Below are 21,474 nucleotides of genomic sequence, written 5' to 3'. Positions count from 1 at the left end.
TTAAGTATCTGAAACATCAATTTAAATGTAAATATCGGTGGTGCAGCTCCACTCATGCGTAAATTAGAGGGTTGGCCCGGCACATTTCTCCCTCTCCCTCCCAAGTCCCTGCTCACTTACACTGACATCTGCTCACATCTGCTGGGCCGCAGGCTGTCCCCTCTACACACACACACACACACACACACACACACACACACACACAGACACACACATATACACACATATACACACATATACACACACACACACACACACACACACACACACACACACACACACACACATGCATACATATACACACATCACACACACAAACACAAATACAATTCACACATACACACTCATATACACACAAATACCCACACAGACACACAAGAACAATTAATGTTTCCCCCATGCTTGCACACGTACACAAAACGAGACAAGAAACCCCAATATGCATTTGATGCATACAAAAGCACAAATGAGCCGCCATCCACATGGGTGGTGTGGGTGTAGGGGTTGGAGTGGAGCGCGTAACTGAGTCAAGGTCTCCTGTTTAGTGGTTTAGGCTTTTCTATTTCCTCCCTGATCATGCACAAAACCACAACAGCAGCAGCAGCAGGAACAACGGCAGCAGGAAACAATCAAGGCAAAACATGGCAGTTATGATGATGGCGGCGCCCGGTGTGTGGTGCTCCGTCTGTTTGCATTTGATGACCCACTTAGGAGCCATCGCGCCACGCTCGCCACTAATGTGTGTGTTTAGGATTCTGCCTTTTTTAAGTGTGTGCTGTTTTTCGAGTGCCGGAATCAATCCAGCCCCCTAGTTTAGCTAGTTTAGTGTAAGTGTGTGTGTGTACATTGTGTGTGTGTGCGTATGTGTGTGTGTGTGTGTGTGTGTGAGAGAGAGAGAGAGAGAGAGGGAGAGGCTCTTGCCTTGGGCTGGCCCTTATATTTATTCCTTTCGACTGGAACAGTCAGGAGCGAGCTTTTGGCGCGGCGCTTTGAAAGATTTATTCACCACTGGCCAAAGGGCTTCCAGCAGGTGGAGAGGGAGCTGATTTCTGCGACTCTATCCCCCAACAAACACACACACTCACACACACACACACACACACACACACACACACACACACAAACACACACATCTCCCAGCATGCTGGCTTGGGCCCTGCAGATCCGATAGAGACGCTGCCCAAAAAGCGTTTCCCTCGCCTGTGTCTCAGAGAGAGGTGTGTCAGGAGACGACATGCCGTATCCGCTAAAGGGTTTGCCGGGGCCTGCCTTGGCGTGGCGTGTAGCGTGGCGTGTAGCATCCCAGGGCTGCCAGAGCTCCTTACATCCTGTGCCATGACACGCTGGCGAGGGCCATGAAGCTGGCGGCGGGGGTGGAGTGGCGCGGGGCAGCGCGGGGCAGTGGGGCTGAACGGCAGAGTGGCGGAGCTCAGCGGAAATCTCCTCCTGCTCCCCCGGCGTAACCTCTGCAGTGTGTGAGGCTCCTGCTGGACGACACAGGGCCTAGGCACCCTCACTCACTCTCACTCTCACTCACACTCCCAGTCTGACTGTTTCTCTCACAATGATTAACTCTCTGCCTGAGTGGAGCTCTCTCTCTCTTTCTGTCTCTCTCTCTTTTTCTCTGTCTTTCTCTAGGCCTGTATCTATGTATCTGGACCTGTGTCCCTATACTGTGTCCCGTCTCTATTACATGCACAACACACACACACACACACACACACACACACACACACACACACACACACACACACACACACACACACATTCATGCAGGCATCCACTCATAACTGTCATTCCTTGGCCTGCTCACAGTCGTGGCCAGTCTCTATTTCCCAATCTGTTGGGCCACTAGGACTCAGCTCATAAAGGATGGTGGAGGTGGTGTGTGTGTGTGTTGGGGGGTGGGGGGAGGGGGGTAGTAATGTTTTAATAGGACTAAAGGGAGCAGGCCCCTTACTTATAGCCCCCTGAGGAGCTGCAGCCACCCCCCCCCTCCCCTCCCCTCTCTCCCTGTCCGCATCCCACTGCCCTAATGGGCGAAGGGAGGCCGGGTGGACATCAGGGACGGTGTTCCGCTACTTAGCTCCTTTAACCTGCCCGAGAGCTGATTAAACAGCTAATATTCAATCATTTTCAAAGGGAAGACCAGAGCTGGGGACAGAAAAAAGAAAAGAGAGAGAGAGAGAGAGAGAGCGAGAGAGACGATGACGAAGGGAAGAGAAAGTATAAAGTATAGAAGGAAGGGGCGGCATGGGGTGGGGGTGAGAGAGAGAGAGAGAGAGAGAGAGAGAGAGAGAGAGAGAGAGAGAGAGAGAGAGAGAGAGAGAGAGAGAGACTCATAATCATTTCTTTTGTGCCTCCTCTCCAGATCGCCATAATCTAGATCATCGCATTAAATGGTGACACTCTTGTAATGACTTGAGAAAATCTTAGCCGAGCTCATAGAGGCTGGGCATTAAGGATGGCAATTGAAGTGTGTGTGCGGCAGCGCTGCGAGGCGGCCTGCTAGGCTACGTGCCACTGAGCTGTAAGTCACTAGTAAGGGTATTAGACTGACACATAGACGTAACAGTAACAATGCAAATCTGTCTGTTGGGGCAGCCCAAGCCTTGTCGCTAATAAGGAAGTATTATGGTATTACAGAGTGATGGGTATGAGGAGATTCAACAGCTAACTCTCTCTGTCTCTCTCTCATCCACCCCCACCATCGCCAGTCACCATGACTGCCACCATCACCACCATCACCACCACCTCTTCCAGCCCAAAGCAGTGCACTTTGTTCGCCTGTTGGCTGTGGTTAACCTTGGGGTAGGGTGGTGCACATGCCGACAGGATATGCCTGAGCCTGCCAAAACAAAACAGGCTTGGTAATCTTTAGTAAGGCCCCCTCCCCATACCCTACTAATTGGTTCATGACTGGGCCAGATTTTTTTTTTTTTTAAAGAACATGATCCTACAGTCAATTTGCAACTCTGTTATAATGTAATAATTTGCGAAAATCCCACAATTCCAAATCATACTGGGGAGATTTGGCCCCGATGGGAAGAGGGTGTGTGTGTGTGTGTGTGTGTGTGATGGGGGTCCTCTCGTGCCAGCTCTGTGCTGTTGCCCGTTGGCAGCGGAGGCGCCTCGTTCGAGGACCACCCCGCCGTGGTGGGTAATTCCCCCGTGCTGTCGGCAGACTGAGCGCTCGGCATCCTGGCATGGCTCCCCACTCCCATTCTTAGTCAACAGGATTAGGCCTGCTTATTGCTGGCTCTCCAGGATCCACCTATACTCTGCATTGTATGTGTACAATGCTGGCTCGCCAATTTGGCTACGACTGGAACTGTTTTTCCCCTCGTCTCTCTCTCTCTCTCCCCAGCCTGTTGTGTTTGTTTGTAGAGAAAGAGAGAGAGAGAGGGGTTTTTGGAGAGAGACGATGGAAAGGAATCATGCTCTGCCTCCAAAACATTAGATTTGAGTTCATTAGCCACGGCGTTTAAGGAGTAAATAGAAGCAAAACAGAAAATAGATTATCCTTTAGCCCCATTTCAAGGCCCTTAGTGGGAACAGGGCTGTGTGGCGCTCGCCAAGCTCGTGTGAATGCTATTAATGACTCATTTGGAGCTGTGTTGACCAGTAGGGGCACAGGCGCGAGAGGGAAGACAAAAAGGAGGGGGAGAGAGAGGAAGAGTGTGAGGGGGTGGGTGAACTGCCTTGATAAAGGAGGAGCAACAGTGTTTTGTGCGTGTGTGTGCGTGTGTGTGTGTGTTTGTGTGTGTGCGTGTTTGCGTGTTTGCGTGTGTGCGTGTGTGCGTTTGTGTGTGTGTGCGTATGTGCGTGTGTGTGTGTACGTGTGTACGTGTGTGTCTGTGTGCACTTTCCCTAGATTGGATTGCCCCATGCTATTTTCACCCCAATTAAAAACCTGTGTTTGTTTTGCTCCCCAGTACACAGAGCTTTTTTTTTTATTCTGTACGAATTCAGATTATGAAGGTGTGTGTGTGTGCAGTATGTGTGTGTGTGTGTGTGTGTGTGTGTGTGTGTGTGTGTGTGTGTGTGTGTGTGTGTGTGTGTTTTCCCCTATTGCTGCAGTATTCTACATAGCAAAAAATAACACGGCACAAAAAGCTCCTCTTTTGCTCACCTTAGCATACAGAGGATTGTGTCCATCCCTTGCTCCCAATCCCACATTTCAGTCTGAGTCTGAGTCAGAACCAGAGCCAGTCTCGGTCACTCTCCATTCCCCCACCCTGCCCCGCCACAGTCCATTTCACTCACCACTGTTGGTTTAGTCAGCGCACAGGGCCAGTGAGAGAGAATGTGTTTGAATGCGATTGCATATGATTCACCCCACCCCACTTTGGATGTGTGTGTGTGTGTGTGTGTGTGTGTGTGTGTGTGTGTGTGTGTGTGAGCCTGGAGGCTGGAGCTCAGAGCTGCTACTGTAGCTGACCTCTGCTATAGCCAGTGCAGGAGAGATGCTACCGCTCACGGGCACCGCACTAAAGACGCCATCTATTTGGGCTTTGAATTGCCACTGAGTGCCATTTGTGTCACATTTCAAATGCAAACGGTACTGGATGTCATTTACAGAAATCGGAGCGTTTGCTCCAGAAAATTAATTGGGCTTTACAGCGGGATCTATGGGCTCCTGTCTCCAGGCCAGTATTACGCCACCTCTTTGACAAGAGTAATATTTAATGAATAGGACTATTAATACCAACAGGCTCTCTAGGGATATTTCTTGGGTAATGGATAGCTGCAGACAAGATTATGTATGTGTTTGTTGTGGTGGTGTTGTGCACACAAAGGATGTGGGTGTGTTTTAAACACACACACACACACACACACACACACACACACATACACACACACTAGAGTAACTCTAAAATCCATTGTCAATATTCATATTCATGTGTGTCTGTGTATGTTTGTGTGTGTTTCCACCATTATCATTTTCTGTGTCGGTATGCACATGTCTGTCTGCATGCATGTCTGTGTGTTTGTTCATCTGTGTCTGTGTGACAATAATAATAATCACGTGGTGTGAGTTAATGTTCCATGAAAATAGCAGGCAGTAGTTTAATTATGGACTGTGCCCGGGAAAAGGCAGACTGTGAACTTGTGCATTTTTTTTTTCAATATTCATAGAAAATAATTTTTCATTACTCAAATCAAATGGGATGTTTACCCCAGACAAAGGGAATCCAGACGCAGTGGCATTGTGTCACACGGCAATCATGCAAGCCTGGCGAATTACACACACAGCCTTTCACTCAGTGCCCTGCACCCACACAATAACGCCTATGAAATCTCACTAGCAGACACTAGCCCATAAATACATGCATGCATATGGACCAAACATGGAAATGAAGCCACGCACGCACACACACGCACGCACACACACACACACACACACACACACACACACACACAATTACAATCACATAATACACAATACACTTTGTTACAACATATTTTTACAAAATTGTAAAAATGCACAGTTTACTTATTTTAATAATTAATTGTATAATACATTTTACAAGTTGGTATACTCACTGTATAGTATGCTTTAATTTTATTTTGCCATTCTTAGCGATACGTGTGTGTGTGTGTGTGTGTGTGTGTGTGTGTGTGTGTGTGTGTGTGTGTGTATGTGTGTGTGTGTTTGCACTCGTGTGTGTGTGTGAGTCTATCTGTGCTAACTTGTTCATTTATGTGAGTGTGAATGTATGATGGCGGGGGCTGTGGCTGAGAGCTCACCCCGGTCGGCGTATTTTTAGTCTTGATCTTCGCGCGGCCCCTCCGTCCCGTTTAGTCACGGTTTCTTGCCGCCGCTGACCCCTGCGTGTCCTTCACGCTGCGCCGGCCACCACCTTATAATTGCGGCCCGGTGCGGCAGCTTAAAACCGCCAAATAATAAAAGCCGCTGGAAGATCCAGTGAATTATGAGGAAATATGGCCTTCCTTTACAGCCAGGGCTGTGAATGAAGCCATAAAATTATGAGCAGTTTTTATGATGGCCCATTGAAGGGAGATGCTTGTATATTGATGGTTCACAGGCTGTATCCCTCTGCCCCTCGTGCAGGGGAAGAGCTGACGACGAGCCCCTGTGTAACTATTTTTCATGCATTTAATATATTAATTATCCGGTAAATGCTCCCCGGGCAGTGCTTGGGATGCCTGAGAGTGACAGCTTTTCGATGAAGCCCCCACCGCACCAGGCTCCACCCCAGCCCCCCCCCACCCCACCCCAAACGCAGCGCACTGTATTACGTGGGAAAGGTCAGCTTGGGGTTAATGTAACTTTTTATTTGCTGATTTTTCATAGGCGGGGAGGGAACGAAGGGCGAGCGCTGAGGCTAGTTTTTGAGGAAGGAGAGAGAAAGAGGCGGCGACAGAGAGGCAAAAGATGAGAAGGAGGGAGAGAAAGAGAGAGAGAGAGAGAGTGGTACAGGGAGGGAGGATGGGAGAGAATGTAGTGAATATATATATATATATATAGAGAGAGAGAGAGAGAGTATAGAAAGACTTGGTGTGAGAAAGGGAAATAAAGCAACAGAGCGAGAGATGGATAGATAGTGGGTGCGAGGGCAAGGAGCACTGTGGGATAGGGCTGGAGAAACAGAGCGGCGAAGGAGAAGGGGAGGTTGTGTATAGGGACTGAGAAAGATAACGCGCTGGGGGCAGGGTGGTGTTTCTTTTATTTTTATTGCTGTGTTTTGCCCGTTTTTTTTTTCTGCTGCCGTCAGAATCTCTTGCCCTAATCCCCGCTTTCTCCCTCCAAAATAGAATGGCCCTTGTCAGATGCTCTGTCCAGAGATGGGACATGAAATGTTATATACTGACATTGTGAATGTCCTTGACTTGTTTAGAAATAATGCACTATTTCAGAACATTTCAGAAAATAAGTGTATTTGTAAATAAGTTTTTTTTTTTTTAAATGTCTTTTTGTCTGTCTCTGTCTTTTTGCTTTCATTAGCCTTTTATGTTCTGTTCTGCAGGCACAGTTTAATAATAAAAATTGGCTACACATAATGATCCCGTAACTAACTTCAGATCCCATTTCTGTTAAATATTTGCAGGCGTTGTTTGTATTTGATGGTGGAAACTGCTTTCTAATCACCATATGTAGCTCTGGCTAATTCACAGACTCTGAAGTGCTGTCAAGAAACAATTGACTGAAGAGGGCCTAAAGTGATCAATTGTCTGTGGTCTCCAGGTGAATTTCTTATTTTCAGCGCATTCCCAAGTCTGATTGAGTTAATTAGACTGCCCTACATTCTGCTGATTGGATGTAAACATTAATATGCCAGAAAATGACTTTGTCGATGTTTACCGCAATGTTCCGAGGCACGGTAAATTGATCAGCTATTGAGAGGCAAACGCCTCTGATTTGATTCCAGTTTGAGATAGAGGGGGAATCAGGCTTTTCCAAACACACTCCCTTGTTTGGCAGCTTCAGAGGAGAAAGGGTAGGGTGCTAGTGGTGGGGGGGGGGTGGCGCTGATTTGATTTGTTATGGTGATTCTAGAATTAATTTAATTTCGTCAGCTGAAAAGTTGATGGAAACTTCAAGCACTTATTTGATGTATTTCCCTCCCTCGATTTGTCTGTAAAATAATTTCTTGCTAATGCAACGCTCAGGGAAGCTCTTGGAATTGCAAGGTGATGGTTTGCATCATTTCAGTGTTTTGCACAAGATAATTTAGTTGTGTCCAACTTGATTTGAATGGAAAAAAACATATGGATAATGTGAAGCACAGAAATGGCACTGGACAGTCTGGGCAAGCTGAAAATGCATTAAAGCAGACACATAGACCTCAAACTCAACATAATCTCATGTAATAAATGTGCTCTATTTATTACAAAAACAAAAAAAGCACAAGAGCAGACATCTGCAAGAACCAAACAAGCAAATATTCAAACAAATAAAGTAATCAATATTTCAAACAAACAAATAAAGTATCAATATTTAGTCAAACAACCACCAGCACCCCAATGTACCATACACACCCCACAGCCATCTACACACAGCCCTTGGCAGAGCTCATAGCAGGGGCTGGGGTGAGCTGGACTGGGTGGTTGGGGGGTCAATGGCCCAGCTGGATACTGCCTGGCTCCATTGCAGCATCCAAGTGTAACCCTGTCACCCCTCCGCCTCCACTGGCTCACACACACACACATGCACACACACGTGGTGGTAGCTCACGGCACCCCGTGGCGTACAAGCCCCATTAACCCCCGGATGCCTCTTGGTGGGCCCCGTGTGTGCTTAAGCGTTGGCGTGAGCGTAAACGATGTCCCCACGTCGGGAATGAGCTTTGCTCAGTTTAATAGAGGTCTGCGGGTCCACATTAATATACTGGGGGCCAGAGGCGGCCAGGCGGGGGAGGGGGGCTTGCAGGAGGAGAGGGGAGGGTGACGGGCTGGTGTCATATCTCTGTTTAGTGGCCTGTCCAGTTCAGCCCAACCCAGCCCTGGATAAAGCTCTACACAGTCGTGAACACATCACTCACTGTCATTGAGAAACTGTATTGCTATTTGAAATACTGCATGCACAACTTCTATGAAATTTTTATTTTCTATGAAACGAAGCTCTGTAGTGATTTGACATGCAGTGTATGAATGTAAAACTGAATATGTGCACACACAAGTGCTGTCTACACACACATTGTACATACAATATACTTTTAAAAATACGTTTATGTATGTATTTAGACATTTCTAAAATATAAGTTGTGTCCATAACAGTTCAAACTAGAACAATGTGTAATATACACATGATGTTTTATAGTCTAAATCAGTACGCTGTCTAGAGGATTGAGGTGTTCTGTTTTTTGTGGGAATACAACATGCTCCTCACAGTGCTGATTGAATGGCACAGAAGCCCATTTCCATGGTGCTTCATACACGTCTCATGGTCTCGTGTTTCTCCTCCTTCTGTTTATATTGCTGGGGCCTCTCTGTGTTTTTAGCAGGCCAGTGTGGATGGGGGTGGGGTGGGGTGGGGGGGGTTGTGGATGGGGTTTTGAGTCCTTTACTTTTATATTCTTTCTCCCCTTGTCCAGAATTTCCTCTGTCATGCAGCTGCCACCAAAGGCCTTAAAGCCTCCCTCACAACGCTTCCCCACTTTCTTTTCTTATCTTTTCCTCACCCCCCTCCCCTCCACCTCCCTCTTCCCCTCTCCCTCCTCCCCCTTTTTTTGCTATCTACTCCCCCTTTTGCCATGCCTTCCATTTCTTCCACCACTCACTTCTATTCCATTCTGTCCTCCTCTCCCCCCCTCCCTCTCTCTCTCTCTCGCTTTCTCTCTCTCTCTCTTTCTCTCACTCTCAATCTCTCCACCTCCACCTCCCTCTCCTCCTCCTGCACCCCCCCCCCCCCTGCTTCCTGTTTCTCAGGCTGCACAGCCGTCACTCTGAATTATTTTCAATGAGCTCCTTTATAGCAGGCGCCAGATCTCGGCTCCAACCCATCACTGAGCACCGTGCCACGGACGCGCTCTGCATTTCTATCAGCCCTGAGCCCTCGCTTTGCTATTAACCCCTCTCTCTCTCCCTCCCTCTCTCTCTCTCTCTCCCTCCCTCTCACTCTCTCTGTCTCTCTCTCCTTCCCATTTTTCTCACACTCTCTCCCTGTACCCCCCTTTTTCTCTCTCTCTTTCTCGCTCTCCTTCCATTGCTTTCCCCCTCTTTTGTTCAGCCACTCTATCTTTCCTTTTCTCACTCTCTCTCTCCCTCTCTCTCTTTCTCTCTCTCTCTCTCTCTCTCTCTCTGCCTCTCTCACCATCTCGCTTTCCTTCTCCCTCAGACTCTCCAGCAGATTTAGTGAGAGAGTGCAATGATCATCAGGGCTGCACAGCATGCAGATATTTAGGCTGGGTGGCCTCAGGAAATGTGTTTGCCTGACGTCGGAACTTGCCAAAAAACCCTGCTTCCCTTGAGCCACTTTATGAAGGCTATACCTTGCTAGGATTTGCAACATCAGAGAAACTCTTAAAGGAAATAGTTTGTGCCCTTTTTTCCCTGTTTATTTTGCATTCCAGGGAAGCTATCATGACCTAAACCTCAGAATTTTTTTTTGCCATTTAGTGTTTAAAAAAATGTTTAAAAGTACTTAGTTTGAAGCCTTTTGATCACTGCTAAGTGCTGCTGGCCAGGATTAGGTTTAGTGAAATATGAAGAGAGTCTCCTGCATCCTCCGTGTAAATGTACATCAAACCCATGTCTAGAACAGGTTTAATTATTAACACTATGTGTCTGCCTCACAGCGGTATTACCTATGTTGGATATTTATTTTTTTGAACTTCATTCTCATTTTCAATAAACGCAATATTTTCTGGTGCACAAAAGATATTTTCTGCTAATCTGTGTTCAATATTGTTTTAGGGCTCAAAACAATGTGTGAATGGCACCACTTCCAGCAGAGCATGTAGTATCGTAGAACTGCCTAGATCTCTACACCATGTCATTGCGTATCATGGCTTGACCTGGCAAAGCATAGTTGCATGGTCTCATTACTGGCTCCACGTGTGAAGTGGGCTTTTTAATCAACCTCGGCGTGGAGAGTTTGTTAGGACCTACTTAATTGTGAGCGCCCCTGGACGACTTGTATAATTGATGTAATTGTGATAACATTGTGCCCACTTCCCACCCAATACCACCTGTCAACAGGATGTTCTCCACTGAAGGGTTCTTGTCATTAGCAAGGCTCAAATTGATTTCTCTTAGTGGCGTCAGCCTTGTTGAAGCGTAGCAGGCACCCCTGTTGCCACACCACTCAAAACAACTGAGTTCACTTCTGTGAGAGAGAAACCCAGAGTGGCTTGCGTAAAACAGTACTTCTTTTACAGTGCTTCTGCGTTGGGACTTGTTATGGAAAGAGTTCCTCAGTGTTTTAGGGATGAGAGCTGTTGTGTTCTTGATGCTAACTGTCAGTTTACATGGGGCCAGTGACATGCACTGAGCAGTATTGATGAAAACACAAACACACTCACACTCTCACACACACAGACAGACAGACAGACAGAAAGAAACACACACAACAGCTCAATGAGTCACTCAGCTTTAGGAGAAAAAAAAGAATACCAATATTTGGGATTGAAAAGTAAACACTCATGAAAAGAAACAGAAAAAAAAACAGCGAAAACAAGATATGTGTGTGTGTGGCAAAGAAAGTTTCACACCATTGTAAATAGGTGAGGTTAACAAGTACTTTTGTCTCTTTCAGAAAAAAGCCGAGTGAATCGAGCCTGAGCAACAACATCAACAACGACAGTAACAACAGACACAGAAACATACCCAACCCAGAGGCGAAGTCAGCCAGGAGGAAATTGCATACAGCACAAAAGACTGAGGGGAGAGTGAGGTCCTTGTCAATAAAGTGAATGGTGATTATGGCTGATAGTGATAAACTATTGCATATAAACCCTGCTCTAGTTTGTCCTACATTCTGTCTCCCACTACCAAAAGCTTCTTCTCCTGTAATAACAGTTTACTGAGCAACATTGTACTGCGCCATAATAGCTGTGTTATAATTTGCTCTAACAACTCCAATTATCCCTCTTATTGATTCGGCCACACATTTAATAGGGATAGCCACACCTCTTGCATTACGAGTCATTAAAGGTGTTGAACAGTGAAAATTTTAAATTGTCTCCTCTTCATCCAGTCTGGATGTGTCCCTGACAACATAATTTGTGCCCTATCTGGCCACTGTAAACATCACACATAACAGTCATTTCACTCGTTTTTTTCTCTCTCTCTCTCTCTCTTTCTTTCATGCTCTGTCACTTTTTCTGTCTCTCGTTCTTTTCTCCCTCTGTGGTCGTTGACAAAGGGGAGACAGGCAGAGAGACAAAGCGAGAGCACGGCGTGGTGGAGAAGCTAGTGTGTGTGTGTGTGTGTGTGTGTGTGTGTGTGTGTGTGTGTGTGTGTGTGTGTGTGTGTGTGTGTGTGTGTGTTGACTGTAGTTAAGTGGGTCAATTTGTCTGTTGTTTTCTTTCAATTCTCTTCACGTTTCGGGTGGGTTCTAATTGCAGTCGCATTTTTCAGATTTTTTTTTTTGGAGTGGAATGTTCTTTGATCCACTGTTTTCACTCATGAAAAAGTGTTTCTCTTTTTTAGCGACCACAAAAGTATACCATGGGGCGATTTGTCCGATTTTCTTTTTTTTTTCTTTCTTTTTTTTTTTGGCAAGATTGTCCTCACTTGAAGTGAATTTGGAGTCTCCTTTGAGAGGCTGCCCATCAGCATCATTTAGTGGTCGATGCTGTCATTAAGATGGCTCTGACATCCATGGTTTTAGTGGCTGCTGACAGCCAGAGTGAGAGGAGGGCTGGGGGGTGATGATGGGGCCTGGCCCTGGGCTGCTTGGCTTGCAGTCTGGAGTGGAGGCACTCATCCTGGGCCTCGGGACTTGGCAAGAGAGGAGTGGTGCTCACTGGATGACTGGGAGGCTCTCTCTTTTTTCTCTCTTTCTCTCCTTTTATTCATTCTCTTTCTCGCCCACTCAATCACCCTCTCGCTCTCTATCTACTGGATCTCACTCTCTTCATCATCTCTTTCTCTCTCTCCCTCACCCTTTACGTCCTCTTTGTCTTTCCTTCTCTTCCTTGTCCCTCTCATTCTCACCTTCTCTCTCTTACAGTCCCCCTGTCTTTTGCTCTCTCTCTCTCTCTCTCTCTCTCCACCTCCTCCCTCCCTCCCTCCCTCCCTCCCTCCCTCCTCCTTCGGGTCAGTTTGTTTAGGCCTGGCCTCGCTCCGCTGGCCCTTTAAAAGCCGCGCGCCCTTCACACGCCCTGCGCTCCTTCCCAGTCATATTTCATTTCCAATACGCCAGCAGTAAAAGAAAAAGATAAAATGCAGGTCACCTTCAGAGCGCTGCCATTGGCTGTTGGCTAATTCCCCCACCCTCAAAAAAGGTATTTAATACCCCTTCTTTTTTTTCTCTCTTGATCACTAACTGACAGGGTGCCGCTGACCTCCTCTACCTGTGGGGCTGCCTCGCTGATGCTGATGCGTCCCCAGCCGTTGTCTTTCTGATGGACATTGGAATATCCATCATTTTGATTGACAAGGGGAAGCAGGGTACCTTTTTCATCCAGTGTAATGGAAAAACCCAGGCTCATTATTTGGTGGAAAGAGTGGTGGTGTGTCCCAAATAGCACACACCTTGTGTGTGTTTGTGTTTGTGTTTGTGTATGTGTGTGTCTAGGTGTGTGTGTGTGTACACACCTGCATCTGTGTGTGTGTGCGTGTGCGTGTGTGTGTGCGTTTGCGCGTGCGCGTGTGTGTGTGCGTGTGAGAGCGTGTGAAAATGTGTGTGAATATGTGTGTGTCTGCATCGGTGTCTGAATGTATGTCCAGGTGTGTTTTTGTTCACACGCATACATGCATGCGTGTTTTCCCATGTGCGTGCATATGTTTGTGAAGACACATTTATAAGTCTGAGTCTGTGTCTGCTTCTGTGTGTGTCCACCTGTGTGTGTCTTTCACCCATGTGTTCAAATGAGCAAAGTGTCCCTTTCATGAGGGTGGTGTGTCAGCCTGTGGACTGTAAAGCTCCACAGATGTGATGCTCCACTGCCTCCCCTCCCCTCTCTCCTGTAGCTTTGTCTCTGTAGACGCACTAGAGGTGTAAAGTGTGTCTTGAGGTCTTGCCAGCTGCACTAAGCCCTTTTCGCCAGACTAGGACCTCCCGTGTCAGTTTGCTGTGATGGCGGACCGCTGTCAGGAGTAAGCAGTGTGGCAGCGCGGGTTTGGGTGTGGGGTAGCCATTTGACGGCACGTGGCGAGGTGTCTCTGTGTTCAAAGAGAGAGTTTGTGAGCACAGGGTCCAGTGGGTAGGGTCAACCCGGCCTCTGACACAGGTCTGTGGACGGTGTGTGTGTGTGTGTGTGTGTGTGTGTGTGTGTGTGTGTGTGTGAGGTCAGCCTGTGTTTGACTGGATGTTGGGGGGGGGGGGGGTGGGCATTAGTTGTTGTTTGGCCCAGCTGGCAACGACTTGTGCCTTTGGTGTCTGGTGGTTTAGTGCGAGGAGGCTTTTGGTAAACAGAGCTGCACGCACACCACACACACACACACACACACACACACACACACATGCACGCACATGCACACACACACATGCACGCACATGCACACACACACACATGCACGCACATGCACACACACACAGACACACACAGACACACACAAACTCCTTCTCTCTGTTTGTCTCTCTCATGCACACGCACATGTACACACACACACACACACACACACACACAGACACACACAGACACACACACAAACTCCTTCTCTCTGTTTGTCTCTCTCATGCACACACACATGTACACACACACACACACACATACATACAAACACTGGCACAATCACACATCCACACAAAAACACCAGTGTTTTCTCACACATACACACACTCTAAGCGACACACATGGGCTGGCCACAGGCGAGAAGGGAGGCTCTGTTTAATTTTCAGCTTGCCTGTGAATGTGTGTGTGTGTGTGTGTGTGTGTGTGTGTGTGTGGTGCCAGAGTAAATAGCACAGAGGACTCAGCACACAGGACCAGCAGGCACAAGCAGCACCTCTTCATGCCCCCCCCCCAACACCCCGACTCCAAACCCTACCCCTCCAAAAGACTGACCACATCGCAGCTGATAGGATCAAAGACACAGACCAAGGGGACAAACAAGAGGTAGAGCAGGGAATGAAAGGAAGACTGGAAAACAGGGAACAAAACACACACACACACACACACACACCGAATGACAGAAAGAAGGAAAGAAAGAAAGGGTAGGCAGGGAAAGAAAGAGAGAGAGGAAAAAGAAGCCACTGGTACACCGTTGCACAGCAAGTGTGTGTGTGTATGTGTATGTGTGTCTGTGTGTCTGTGTGTGTGCGTGTGCATTAGAGTGCGGATCGGGCCGCAAATTTCTGTCCAAACCCGGCCCGTGTCCGACAGAGTTGCGTCCGAACCCGACCCGAACCCGACAGGCATTTTCATTTTTATGTCCGAACCCGACCCGAGCCCGACGCAGATGATGCCTCAGTTATTCCCATGCTAGTGATTAAACGTTCACGTTTGTGGATAGCCTGTCTTTTTAGCCCATTAAACGGAACACACAACAAATTGTCTACAGAATCAGATGAGCGTGCACGCACGCAGGTCACACACAGCGCACAAGAGGCCCAAGCAAGCATAGCCTATTGAAATAGAATTCTTGTCTTACCATTGACGAAAAGTCTTAAAAATGAACTGCACACAGTGCCTCTGTCACTGATCCATATGCAGCATCAACGTTAATTGGGACAATGAAATGCCTGAAATGCGTTGTCACGATAAACAAATCTTGCACACAGGAAGAAAAGCTATTAGGTCTTTTTTTACATTTTACTTTATTCTCAAAAAACAAACGTTTGCATCATGTAAAGCAGACCTGTTGGTTACCCAACATAATAAGGAATGTAAATGTAAAGCTTCCAATGCATATCGCCCCCATGTGTCCGAACCCGAACCGAACCCGACTACAATTTCTAAATATTTGTCCGAACCCGACCCGACCCATCGGGTCCCGTCGGGCTCGGTTCGGGTAGCCACACTCTAGTGTGCATGCGTGCGTGTGTGTGTGTGTGTGTGTGTGTGTGTGTGTGTGTGTGTGTGTGTGTGTGCGTGCGTGCGCGCGCGCCTGTGTGCGTGCGTGTGCGTGTGTGTGCTTATGTGTGTGTGCATTTACATGTGTGTGTGTGCATGTGTGTGTGTGTGCATGTGTGTTTATGTCTGTGTGCGTGCATGTGTGCGCGTGCATGTATGTGCGTGCATGTGTGTGTGCATGTGTGTTCATGTCTGTGCGCGTGCATGTGTGTGTATTTTGTGTGAGTGTGTGTTTCTGGGCACTGGGCCATGGAGCCTTGCTACTGGCCCAGGCCAAGGTCAGCGGGCCAGGCTGGCGTGAGAGTGGCTCAGTCCGGCCGCGGATAAATATATTCCCCGAGCCGCCGCTCCCAACAACACTCCATCTTTAATCCCTGCCGCTCCGAGTGAACTATATAAACTATTAACTGCACATCCAGTAAATCCCGCCACAGAAAGGCCTGTAAAATTGCATCCCCCCCAGCAAACAGCACAGTAAAGTGCCCTTGCTGTATGACATGATGGGGGCCAAAAACAGTCATTTCCCACTACAGGCTTTTCAAATTGAGTCTTATCCACTCCGGCAACGAGATTTCACCGCCGACCAACCCCGACAATCCCCCTCCCCACAAACACACACAACCTCGCGCCGCCACTACCGCCATCTACCCCCCCCCACCCCAACCCCCCCTTTCCTTAAATCGCGCTTTCATCAGCAGTCTGGGAGATTAGGTGGGAAAGGGCTAACCCTGGAGATGGGATCTAAGCGGTTTTAACCGCGTCTGCCTGCCCATCCATCCGTCCGTCTTCGTCCACAGGATCTGACCGGTACCTGCTTCATTATCCTCGCCGTGGGCTGGTTGTGCTGCCGACGGCATGTTTAACCTTTTTCCGCGCTTGCCCCCACCACCTCGCCCCTGCCTCTGCCCTGCCCACCCCTCTTGGAGGGGTCCAGGCCCGTGAGGAGTGGCACATGCACCTCCGTCAGCAGGAGCCCTGTGATTTAGCGCGCCCTTTGACCCCCAGTGTGGGCTCGCTCAGTAATATATACACTCACTCGCCTGCATCACACACACATACACATGGATCACGCACAAACACCCCTGCATCAGACACACACACACACACACACACACACACACAAACAAACAAACGCTCACACACACACACACACACACCTTCATGAGTCCAGCCCCTCACCTGAGCCCCCGAAATGGGAGCGGGAGCAATTTTAGCCCGACATGATCGGTAATGGAGAGGATCTCCTGCTCTCTGGCAGTCAGTCAAGCGGGGTAATGACACTGACAACCGACTGGCGCCCATCAACGGACCCCGACCAGCAGTGGTGGTGGTGGTGGTGGAGGTGTAGGAGGAGGTGGAGGAGAGAGAGAAAGAGGGGGAGAGAAAGACAGACAGAAAGAGAGAGATAAAGAATGAAAGACAGACCGACCGACAGACAGACAGAAATAAAGAGACGTGGCACAAATTTTGTGTTTGGTCCATAACGTGTGCCATTCCACATGTCATCTCCCGGGTCCGCTCTCTGAGCGGCGGGGAAGCGGCAGCAGACCGGCTCTTTTGTCCAGGGGCTTTTCTCAGAGTGCTGCTCTGTTCTGAAGTACCCTGCTCTCATACCCAACACCACCCCTCTCTCCACACACACACACACACTTACCCCCCCCTCCACCTCCAACACACCAATCCCACCCCCGCAAATCTCTCACCCTCTACATGTCCAGCCAGCGGGGGAGCTGAAATCGCATTCTCTGCGCCTCCCGTCACTGACCTGAATACGCTCACTCTCCGCACACATGGCAGCTCCTGCAGTAGAACAGGGTGAAGGCAAAGAGAAAAGAGAGACAAGGAGAAGAAGAAGAAGAAGAAGAAGAAGAAGAAGAAGAAGAAGAAGAAGAAGAGAGAGAGAGAGAGAGACAGAGAGACTGAGCAAGAGAGAGGGAGAAAGAAAGAGCGAGAGCAAAAGAGAGAGATCACTGAGCCAAAATGACAGTGAGAGAGAGAGAGAGGGGAAGTATTTTCTCATTGCTAAGAGAGAGAGAGAGAGAGAGAGAAAAGAAAGAGACACAGCCCCAGGAGGTGAAGGAGTCTGTCTGTGTGTATTTACGTGTGGAGGATGAGGAGGGTTGGCAGGGTGGAGGGGGTGGTGCTGGGATGAGGGTGGATGGATGATGGAGGCAGTGGTGGTGCTGATGCTGATGGAGGTTTGTTGTTGGGCTGGAGGCATGTGCTTGGGGCATGTGGTGCGGGGCAGCCCTATCTGCCCTCTGCAGAACTGCCCTTCGCCTGCCTGCCTTCTTGCCCCCCTTTCCTCAATCCGCTGCCCCACTGCCGCAGTGCATGCTGGGAGGTGTTTGCCACGGCCCTCTCCCTGTGAGGGAGTCTGCCACCCCAGCGAGGGAGGCTCTCTGTAGAAGCTGATTGCGAGTGAGAGGAGCGGTGTGCAGGGCCTGATTGTTTTAATTCCCCACAGGAGGAGGCTGGTGTGTGTCTGTGTGTATGTGTGTGTGTGTGTGTGTGTGTGTCTAGTGGCAATGGACCGCACCAGAGGTGACTACGCCTCGTGAGGTTAGCTTCCTGCTCACTGCAGTTGTCCTTCCCTGCAAATGAACCCACTGAGGGGTGAGAGTGAACGAGATGGAGAGAGAGAGAGAGAGAGAGAGAAAGAATGGGGAGAGGGATAGATTGGGTTTAGAGTGACTCATGCAGTGCAGTTTACCTGGGCACAGAGGAGAGGAGAGGAGAGGTCCAGTCTGGTTTGGGCAGCATGTCTGGGGACTAGCTGGAGAGGGACAGTCACTTCTAGTGCACTAGGGGTGTTTGTGCGTGATCCATGTGTATGTGTGTGTGATGCAGGCGAGTGAGTGTATATAGCAGAGGGTGATCCATTCCTTTTGCACAGACAGCACAGCTGGCTCCACATGAATGCTACTTTATATGTAAGCACTAATAATAGAATCAATAACAACTCAATATATCTTGATATATCCATCCTAATCTGAGGCAGATTTACCAGATGTTTTCCATACATGATTAATAATCAGCTTCCAACTTAGTTCAATTAACCACTGATCATAGTACTGCAATTGTATATAGCCTGCAGTACATCACAATATATCATAATTGTTGGAGGACTTCCATTGCACATGCTGGTTCACAATACTTGAATATAATATCTACGACTGCTTGCATTAACAGGGAATGTTTCTAGTGATTTTTTTTTTGTTGAGGAAAATGCTTGGAGGTTTACGCATTGTTCAGAAATCTGAATTGTATTATTTATATGTGTATATGAACAAAAAAACAAAAACGGTGAATGGCATTGCACTTATGACTGTCAGGTGCACAAGCCCTATCAGGCTGTATGTGTGTAATCTGCAGGCTTGCAGTGGGTGCTTAACATTTCCCTTCCCTCTCTAAATGATGATGAGACCACAGAGGCCCGATCAAGACCAAACATGAAGCCAGTCAATAGTCTCAGGAGGTCACTTTATATCACACACACACACACAGAATAATAGTCTTCAGAGGCATTGTGCAGTGGAAATAAGTGTGTACACACATGCAGTCTCTCTCTCTCATACACACACACACACACACACACACATACAGCTAAAATATGTAAACACTCACGCACACATATTGTACCTAGACACACACATACACAGACACCCGTGCACACACACACAAACACACACACACCAAATCTGTGCATCATATCAGCACATTGAGAGGGAGAGAGAGAGTAAGGGCAGGGCCTCTGGTGGGTGGGGGGTGTTATCACCCTGCCAGGGGTCCTGGCGGTTCACCCCTGAGCCCCTCGGATTGCTATCGCACTCAACCTGCCTGTGCGGGGGCCGACCCCCACACAAAGCCAGCATGGCCCCCGCCTGACACCGCCACAATAACCATCGGCCAGCAGCGCTTTAGTCCACACAAGGCAGCCACATATACACGCCACAGCCAGCCGCCATGGACTCTGGCAAATCCCAAATCCATATGCTTACAAGCATAGCAGCTTATTCTAAGTCTGTTTGTATGTGAATATTTGTGTGTGTGTGTGTGTGTGTATGTGTGTGTGTGTATATATGTGTATATATATATATATGTGTGTGTGTGTGTGTGTGTGTGTGTGTGTGTCTATGAATTTGTGAATGCATGTGTGTGTGTGTGTGTGCATTTGAACTATTTTCTCCACAAAATTGACAAATCTAGAGGCTGTGGCTTTAATGCATGCATATGTCTATACCCTTCTATATCCTTACTGTGTCTATAACACACACACACACACACACACACACACACACACACACACACACACACACACACACACACACACACACACGCTCACACACAGTCATTCAAATATACCTATATACACCCATGCGGACAGCCAGCAGGCAGGTATTGCTGGATCCAGGGAGTTGCCTGCCCACCAGTGTTTGCCTCAGCTGAGTGTGGCAGGCTATGAATTATATCACATCCTGAACATGGGGCCCAGAGCAGGAGGAGCAGTGCATCTTCAATTTCAAGACGTTTCAGGAGAGGAAAATAAGAGAGAGAGAAAGAGAGAGAGAGAGAGGGAGGGGGAGGCTGCAAAAGAGAGGAGCTGTGAGGAAAAAAGGGAAAGGAGATTCAATCTTCAAGCACCTTACAAATGTTTGCGTCAGTTTTCTTGTTTAAAGGAGAAAACCACAGAAGAAGACTGCGACGGAGAAGGAAGAAGAGGAGGAAAGAGAGGAGGAGGGGGAGTAATGTCCACGACTCGATTTTCTCTGCCCACCCCCAACCCACCTCCCTCCCTTTTCCGCACCCCCCCCCCCTTCCAAACTGTAGTGAAAAGATTAAATTGTTTACGAGCTCGGAGCCTGGCTGGCTAGAGCGGATGAGCCAAGAGCGACAGAGATAGACATTCTAATTCGCAGCTGTACTTAGCGCCCTGGTCCCTCTGTGCAACCACTAATTCTTTTATCTGGCTGCAACACTCCAGGCTGAAGCCACATTCATAATAATAATAAAAAAAAACTAAGTGAAAGAGGCAAAAATTACTGTTTTATACGCTGTACAACTGATAAAAAAAAAATCTCTACTTGAATACTTGATTTCTTTTTCCCTCTCTCTCTCTTTCTCTCTCTCTCTCTTGGTCTCTCCCTCTCTCTTTCTACCCTCTTCCTCCTCATGTCCCCCTCCTCCTTTCCTTCCTTCTCTTCTCTCTGTCTTTCCTCTACCCTCAACTCACAAAGAGACGGACTGACTGTAGTCTTTAACCCTTTATCTTTCCTGAGCAGAAAGACATTCGCAGGCATCTCCACACCAGTTTCTCTGTGGTGAGCGTATCTTCGTGTGTGTGTGTGTGTGTGTGTGTGTGTGTGTGTGTGTGTGTGTGTGTGTGTGTGTGTGTGTGTGTGTGTGTGTGTGTAAAAGAGAGAGATTGAGTGGTGGGGGCAGTGGTTGAACGGCAGGGGGAGCCGGAGGCGATGGAGGTTGGTGCAAACTGGTTGTAGGTGGGGAGGGTGTGTGTGGTGATGGAGAGGTGTATTGAGGTAGAATGGGTGGTGGTGATGGTGGATCGGTGTGGTGGTGGGGGCATTGGTTGTGGGCTGAAGGGGTTTGGTGTGGGGTTTGGGGGTGGTGGTGACGGAGTCGGAGGGAGGGGGGTTTGACGCGCGGGGGTGTCTGAAGGGGGTTAGAAAATACAGCATGGAGAAGAATTACTGTTATCTCCAAGGCAGAAGAGGAAGAGGGCCCCGATAAGAACCTGCAGCAGCTGGGGGAGAATCAGGCGTGTGAGAAGTCGTGTTTCGAGGGGGTCGGGGTTGTAAATTCACTGGAT

General features: G+C 48.3%; 1 long non-coding RNA gene across 1 annotated transcript in view; it reads left to right on the top strand.

Annotated features, from left to right (window-relative positions):
- LOC121684123 overlaps positions 1-21,474 on the top strand; it is a 68,213-nt gene that overhangs the window by 45,709 nt on the left and 1,030 nt on the right. Inside the window, exon 3 of the long non-coding RNA XR_006023035.1 lies at positions 11,222-11,381. This is a non-coding gene — a long non-coding RNA (uncharacterized LOC121684123). The remainder of the gene's footprint in view (positions 1-11,221; positions 11,382-21,474) is intronic.

Source organism: Alosa sapidissima, chromosome 15 (assembly GCF_018492685.1).
Source record: "Alosa sapidissima isolate fAloSap1 chromosome 15, fAloSap1.pri, whole genome shotgun sequence".
Lineage (NCBI taxonomy): Eukaryota > Metazoa > Chordata > Actinopteri > Clupeiformes > Clupeidae > Alosa > Alosa sapidissima.
The sequence above is the reverse complement of the archived record's forward strand: the minus strand, read 5'-3'. Positions and strand labels throughout refer to the sequence as shown.